General features: G+C 42.7%; 1 pseudogene; it reads right to left on the bottom strand.

Moving 5' to 3' along the window:
* Positions 1-565: 565 nt before the first annotated feature.
* Positions 566-683, bottom strand: LOC126482760 (5S ribosomal RNA; annotated as a pseudogene).
* Between the last annotated feature and the right edge of the window lie 7,970 nt (positions 684-8,653).

Genomic DNA, 8,653 nt, shown 5'->3' with positions numbered 1-8,653 from the left:
AGTGACAAAGAAAATTTGAGGTCTATTAGATGACATTCAGTCTGGCTTTTAGAAAGGTGAAGGTACCGGAGAGGGAGTTCTGATGTTGCACGTGAGCATAGCAGCAAGCTGTAAGACAAATCAGCATTCGTCGACCTGACAAAAGTGTTTGACAATGTAAAACGGTGGAAGATGTTCGAGATCATAAGAAAAATAGGAGTAAGCTACAGGGAAAGACGGATAATATACACGTGTACAAGATCCAAGACAAAACAGTAAGATTGGAAGACCAGGAACGAAGTTTACGGATTAAAAAGGGTGTAAGACGGGGATTCTTGGTCAAGAGAAATCTACTAGTACGAAACTTAGGTCTTAATCTCCACCTGAACAGGCTATGAAGGCCCAACGGTATCGACCAGCCGCCGTGTCATCCTCACCCCACAAGCGTCACTGGATGCGGATATGGAGGGGCAAATGGTCAGCACACCGCTCTCCTGGTCTTTTTGTCAATTTACGAGATCGGAGCCGCTACTTCTCAATCAGGTAGCTCCTCAGTTTGCCTCACAAGGGCTGAGTGCACCCCGCTTGCCAACAGCGCTCGGCAGACCGGATGGTCACCCATCCAAGTGCTAGGCCAGCCTGACAGCGCTTAACTTCGGTGATCTGGCGGGAACCGGTGTTACCACTGCAGCAAGGCCGTTGGCTAAATCTTAATCTGCGGAAGAAATTTCTGGGAATGTGCGTTTGGAGCACAGCATTGTACTTTAGTTAAACATGGGTGAACAGAAGAGAATAGAACCATTTGAGAGTAGTGCTACAGATGAATGTTGACTGTTAGGTGGACTGATAAGGTAAGACATGAAGAGGTTCTCCGCACAATCGACAAGGAAAGGAAAATTTGAAAAACACTGATAGAAGAAACATCATGGAATTATTTGCACGGTACTAGAGGGAGCTATGCAGAGTAAAAATTGTAGAGCAAGAGAAGACTGGAACACATCCATCAAATAATTGAAGACGTAGGTCACAAGTTCTGCTCTGAGACGGAAAGGTTGGCACAGGAGAGGGAGTCTTGGGCAGCTGCATCAAATTATCAGAGGACTTAAGATTTAAAGAAAAAAAAGGTGCCCTGAAGAGAACCACTGCAAAGACGATCGAAACGTCGGTGACTTACTTGTTTTTGTGTTTTGTAATGACAAGACCTAACAACCAAAATGATTTTATCCAAATCGACATTGCCTTTGGAAATTTGCGAACTTAAAAATCTTCATCCGTTTCTCATGGAATGTACGGCATCTAGTGCCTTTATTAAAAGAAATGTGTCTGCTACACAAACACTATGATGAAATTACTACATTAGTGCATTAGAATCACAAGTTGTCTTAAACCGAGATTTTGATTATGGGTGATTGCGTTTTGAATGAGTATCTCTCCAACCGTAAAACGTAAGGCTTCTCTGCGCCAGCACATCGATGAACGAAGATGGATATTGGCTGTCGCAAGGGTATAACTAGTGGCCACACAACGAGCTCTTCTACACACCGCGAAGCATCTGAATGAACAGATCTAGATCGGCGTTTGACTTGCAGATATACAACAATGTACGGATCAATAATCCCAATAATCATATAATGAAGGCTTTCACGACCGATTTGTCTTAGTTGCTGGTGAATCTTTCGGGTTGTATGGTCGTGGTGCATGACACTTTTTATCATGCGTTTCGTCCAGAGCCGCGTTGAATATGTCGACCCAGCTTGTAATACTCAGCCGTAGCAGGAGCACCTCTGAAGATGTCCAACTCAGCTTTGGACTAAACATCAGGAAGAAAGACGTTTTATGGAACATGATCGTACAACACGGATGATTCGCCAGCAACTAATCATCCATTGGTATTCATCATGAATATGATACTAAAGAGCACACCCACAAATAGGGGTGTTACTATGTGGCTGTTAAAAGTTCTCGTCGGCATTGCTGTAAATGAAACAGCGTACAAGCCAGTCATAACAGACACTTAGGACGAAAAAGAGACTGTATTGCAGTACTAACTGCAGATCATTTAAACGTTCTCAGGCTAGTAAATAGAAGGCATACAGAATAGCAAGTCTTCCAAATTACCCGTATACTTGAACGAGGAATAGTAATAACCCTGAGGATTCAAAAAAAAAAAAAAAAAAAAAAAAGGTTTAAACGGATCTAAGTACTATGGGACTTAACATCTGGGGTCAGCAGTCCCCTAGACTTGGAACTACTTAAACCTAACTAACCTAAAAGCATCCTGGACTCAGAAACATAAATTTCCTACCTCTCTGACATTCTTTAATTGAGAATCATCCAGAAATTTAATCTAAATGACAAGAAAATATCGAGTGAATTTATCAGGGTAATGTTGAGCCACTCCAGGAAGTAAATGCATGGCAACTTAGTTGCCAAACGTGTTCCACAATATGGCAGTTCTCCATTAGACTAGTGACAGACAGAATACATTTATTCAGATGATGTGTTTCTTGAGTAGGCGATCATTCGGAAAGCTGGCACTTCCAGTCTCCATGCAACTCCCAAGTAGCGTCCTGCAGTTTCGTCGGGAAGCGTGGCAAATGAGGTGGCTCTCTGACGCAGTCAAAACTTCGCTTGGTGAAAGGAGGGTACAAACGAAAGGGTACCTATTTTGTCTTAGGTGGCAGCACTCAGTAGCTACCGAGAAAATAGCAAAGTTTTTTATATTACTTCATCAGTTCGCACATATGGCATTAAATCAAGCGAGCCGGTAGTGTAGTGGGCAAGATCACAGAGTCCAAACTTTGCGCTCCGTGTTCAAATGCAATAGTCCGTTGTTTTCCTTCTGTTGTTGATACGAAAATATGTAACATCTATGACATCACTGTTTTGTGACATCAAGAAATACAATGGAATTATTGTGAAAATAAATAAGATTTTCAAATCTCACTAAAACTTAAGACAAATGGCTCCAAGCACCATGGGAGTTAAGATCTGAGGTTATCAGTCCTCTAGAGTTAGAACTACTGAAACCTAACTAACCTAAGGACATCACACACATCTATGCCCGAGGCAGGATCCGAACCTGCGACCGTAGCAGCTGCGTGGTTCCGAACTGAAGCGCCTAGAACCGCTCGGCCACAGCAGCCGGCCTGAAGATTCAATAGCACAATAACACGCTACAGCAAACACAGACATCCTTAATATGCAACTTTATGCGACTGTGCTAAAGATGAATTTGCCAGCTACATCTTCTTTGGTTGTCTGAACAGACATGATATTACAACGCAGTTACTGCATCGTCTGTTGAACACTGGCTGCCCTCTACCGACTTCCATAATCGTGCTGTCACTAACAGGCTTTAGATTATATCGTCTGTTTTTAAATGAAGTGCGGGTAACCCTTTTATGTAACACAAATGTGTTGTTGGCAGTGAAACTGTGGATTTGCATTATGTACATTCGTTGAATCTTGTGTGTGGTGACGGTTGAGGATGGGCGTCGTGAACCTCTCACCGGGAACTGACGACACAGCGGTTATCAGAGGGAACATGACTGTACATTCCACATTGTGACACATCCTCGACGCGTGTGAGTCGCTCACTGACAGTGGCAGTTTTGTTTCGCCTCACCATTTACGCCTGGAACGGGATAGAAATCCACGCTCACGCCTCACACTCTTCCCCTCCCTCCCTAACCACCACCATCACCACCACCCCCACGCTACCACAAGTACGCACTGGATGGTGCACACAGTACACTACCGTGTCATTATGATGGGCTATTGTCTACAACGGCGTCAAAGTGTCACGGTAGTATACACAAGGCGCTTAAATGGATTAGTGCTCCACCCATTCTCACTCCATCATTATTTTGCTATACTATCTAGACGTTAGTCTGTGTAAGATGCTGCTTCCATTGCTACCGTTCTACTATGATATATGGCTGTTCTAAACTGTTACATTCCGATATTAACTGCCACAGTTAACACTATGTTTAGTCGACATTTATTTTTGGCAGTTATTTAAGACATTCACCTAATGAATACGCAACTTGCCAATCCCCTCCCCCACCCCGCGCTCGCTATAACAATTGCTGATGTTATTTCACAGTTTTCACTAGCAACACGCACAGCGCAGCGCCAACATTATGAGAATTCTGTGTTCTTGCCTGTAAGATCGATTACTTCCCCGGGCATAAGGTTAGCATGCTTATTATTCAAACTTACAGAAAGTAATATTACTGTGGTGCCAACTGTTGCTCAAATTCCTGCTGCAGATGCAGTGCGATGCGCCAGAGCCATATGACGAACACGATGGTCTTCCCTCTCGTTAGTGCCACGTGGCCATCCTGAATCCGGTCTTCTTGCGACCGTACATTCCGTGACCACGCTTGCCAGCAATCATGTACAGTGGCCACATCCCTGCCAAGCCTAAGGAATACCCAGCATTTCGTAGTCCTATTATACGACCTCGTTCAAACTGAGTGAGGTGTTGATAATGGCGTTTTTGTCGTCTTAAAGGCATTCTTGACTAACAACAATTTGCCACGTCCAGTCTCAAAAGGTTACTAACGCTCACGGCCGTTAAGCGTCTACTTAAAGCAAACCTGATTTGCATACTCACGGCGGCACTACTAGCGTCAGTCTTATGCGAATGGCGCGTGATTTGGACAGACATCAGCTTTCAGTTGTAGAAACACGTCTACCAACTTTCATTTATGGTGCACAACTCTTGCCGGTGTTGTGATTTTTTTTTCAGTATCTTTTACGGGGATTTAAACTCAGCTCCGAGTCTGGCGTCGCTTCGGTGTGTGTGTGCTCATTTTGGTTACATAATAAATAACAGCAGTCCTTGTCACTTCTACTTTAAAAAAAAAGTTTGTTGTTGTGGTCTTCCGTCTGGTTTGATGCAAATGGTTCAAATGGCTCTGAGCACTAGGCGACTTAACTTCTGGGATCATCAGTTCAAATGGTTCAAATGGCTCTGAGCACTATGGGACGCAACTGCTGAGGTCATTAGTCCCCTAGAACTTAGAACTAATTAAACCTAACTAACCTAAGGACATCACACACATCCATGCCCGAGGCAGGATTCGAACCTGCGACTGTAGCGGTCGCTCGGCTCCAGACTGTAGCGCCTAGAACCGCAGGGCCATTCCGGCCGGCTTGGTTTGATGCAGCTATCCGCTGTACACTATCCTGTGCAAATCTCTTCATCTCTGCATAAGTAATGCAACCGACACATTTTTACAAATATTTAGTAGTCCAATAGCCGCGCGTGTGTAGCCGAGCGGTCCAAGGCGCCTTTCCACGGTTCGCGCGCCACCCCGTCGGAGGTTCGAGTCCTCCCTTGGGCATGGGTGTATGTGTTGTCCTTAGTGTAAGTTACTTTAAGTTAGATTAAGTAGTGTGTAAGCCTAGGGACCGATGACCTCAGCAATTTGGTCCCATAGGAACTTACCCGCCAAGTAGTTCAATACAGTATAGCGTTAAACTCGGAACTTTGTACCTTCTGAATACATCTGGCGTTGATCAGAACAACAACAACGCTCTTCAGTAGATGAGGTCATTCTTTATCTGTAATGTGCGACTCTGCATATTAATTCTGCAAACTTTTGTTGTTCACGTGCTGGCTGCACATGTTCGTGAAATGTGTTGACCACATGTTAACGTTTAAAACGTTTGTTTTTACGTTGTTATGTTATTTCTAAGGTACCTCCAGAAACTTGAAACTCTATAGTCTTATTCAGTCTGTACGCTTGTTTTAAGACCGATTCTAGAGGCCAGCGTAAATAAACAGAACTTCCTGTTTTACTCTCACACTAGTTGCTCCGCCCTTTTGTAACTCAACGTTTCTCTCTTTTTATGCTATTTACAATTTCACTTGTTTGGATCTTAAATATTTTCCTCGTGCTTCACAAGCGACAAGATTAGTGATGCCTTTTTTATTATCATCACTTATTCCTTACAAGTTTACCATCGAACGCTAAACTATGTCTGGGTGTGACGCAAACAAGTTGCAGCCTGTGAAAATAGCTTTCCGTCCGTAGCATTCCTTCCGGTCGAAACGAGCTGGTAAGAATTACTGGATATAGATTCCGCCTTTTCTGCAAAACACCGTTACCCAACCATGTTTCGGCACCTCTGTCATCATCAGTGTGTTTTGTTGATTGAACAACTTGATTGTACATTGTTTTGCATGACCTTTTGTATGGTGTCCTCCACTGATAGTTTGTCATGTTTTGTTGTGACTGATCATTCTTCTTTTGTGTTCTGAGGGCACTGCACACACATATAAATCTACTTTGTGTAATTTCGTTGTTAAGCTGATAGGACGTTTTAATATTCCTTTATTTGTTGTTTCTAACAATTCATCATTCTTTACCATGCTAATCTCTACATATTTGATATTAGTGCTGAATACTGTATTACTGCCAACCCCACCTCTCAACCACAAACAAAACATCTTTGTTATTAATCATTATCGTCTTCTGTATCTCTGTGTATTGCCTCGAAACAACTTAATTTTGTCTTCTTTTTCCAGGTAAGTTGGCTGATTCGTCATTCGAACTGCAATGTGTCGTTGGGTAAGTTACCCACTCGAGCCAGTCCCGCGCCCCTAGGTAAGTCCAGTTGACAGCGCAGTGGTTCACGGCATGGGGGTGCGCTTAATGAGCAGACGGTGCGTCCATTACTCAAGAGGGCGACCTTTTCCCACAGACCGCTTCCCGTGGCACCATCCAACATCCGTTCTTTCTTTCAGTGTCGTCCCCTGCCCACGTTTTTTTTCTCTCTCCACAATTGCACTCCCATATCGCGAGACGCCCTAGGATTTTTATATGTTACTTTTAATGTATTTCTCCTGTGGCAATATTGGTTCATGTGAAAAACGCCGAGTTGTTCAGTGACTCTGCATCAGCGTTAAACTTTAGGACACCTCTGTAATTTTCTGGATAATTCAAATCTCGGAGGAAGGCAACGGAATACCACCTCCAATACACCCATGCCCAGTAAAATGCTACGGTATTCAAATCAACCTTCGGCTTGACGACAACTTTACTTTTAACGCCGTGAAAGTTCTTGTCAAGAGAAAATTATAAGTAATTTATTTTCTAAATAGTCACTATGAGTTACAAAGACCAATAAACTACCATAAAAGAACCCATTTACCGTGTGCGTGAAGCGCAGCATTGCAGTAAAAAATGTTCAAAATCTGATAGCGTCCCTGAAGGCAGCTGTTAATCCATCTTCACAAGGGACACGACCACGAACGTGGCTGTGGAACGCTGCGGGTTTTATGATGTCATGCCGAGAAATTTCACGTACGAGACCATTTGTGAGCTTGAACTGTGGAGTCAACCACTTCGGATATCAACATATTAGTGAACCGTTACGATGCAAGAGCGATTTCTACGTCATATACTGGACCAGAGAGACGCCATATTCGAATATATATTTTTGGAGCTGAAGCTCCGTACTTGGTGGTTTTCGTATAAGAAGACGAGCCATACGAAAGGATAACACTTTCTTCCGAAAAAAAAACGCGCCGTTTTTGGTAATGTCTGTCATAATAAATTGTCGGGAAGATGTCTGTTGATGATTAAAAGTGTCCCATACTTCTAAGTGCAAAGGTTTGGGTAGAAAGGTAAACCTCTTCAGAAGTTTCACCCAACCAAAGCCTATGTGTATCTCCACCGATTACAAAAATATTACAACTGTTTGGAGGCAAACAAGGTGGAAATATAAACTTCAAGGGCAATGCTCGATTAGTGTGTGTGTGACAGCCTACTGATTTCGAATTATTAACCAGTTTTATATATATCTCCACTGCACATATAAAAGTGAAAACATTTTAGGTGGAGGCAATCAGATACGAACTTTGAGGGCGTAGACGAAGCATACATAGATAACGTATTGAGTAGCGTAGTACTTCCGACAGTCGTAATTCTGTATTCGACTCTTTGTCGGGTATTTAGAAACATTCCTTGTTTACATGTTATGTCATCGACTTCGTATCTTGGAGAAAATCGACTATTTGTAAAACTTTTTTTTCAGAAACAATTGACATCTTCACAATGTTCATCGGAATGCTTTGTGTCCAGTTAGAACAATGGATAATAAAGCTCACATCGCTATTCGCGCGGGTTCTCTTATGATAGGAAAACTGTGTGTTTGTTGCGGGAAGTGCAGTCAAAGAGCGATCGTTTCTGATTGCGACCGCTCTCCCACCTTCGCACAGACAACGTCTGTGTTTCGCGTGATGTCGCCTGTAGGCCCCATGCTGAATCGACAGTATTGTGAATAAATATTCAATTATTTAGTTTCTGCAGCTTAAGTTGAGCTTGATGTTACCTAGTTCCTCCAGATTGTTGTGAACCTAATGCCTCCCTAAGTTTATTATCAGTGTTGTCTGACTTAATGGACCCCTCAGACTACACGGTATTAATTTTACTATTTTTGAGGAGTACTATGCGAAACAAATAAATATTTTGTTACCGGATTCCTGATAGTCACCTGAGTAACCTAACCCCGCAGTTTTAAAATCACTGCCAGGTGACTTCTCAAAAATAGATGTTCTTAGAATGTGTTTGTACGCTGAGTTGTCAAAATTATTTCGATTTTGTTCCATGACATCAGTATACTACATAGAATAAGATCCCAAATTTTAAGTAATTGA

This window comes from Schistocerca serialis, chromosome 5 (assembly GCF_023864345.2).
Source record: "Schistocerca serialis cubense isolate TAMUIC-IGC-003099 chromosome 5, iqSchSeri2.2, whole genome shotgun sequence".
Lineage (NCBI taxonomy): Eukaryota > Metazoa > Arthropoda > Insecta > Orthoptera > Acrididae > Schistocerca > Schistocerca serialis.
Note: the sequence above shows the minus strand (reverse complement) of the source record. Positions and strands in the feature narration are given on the sequence as shown.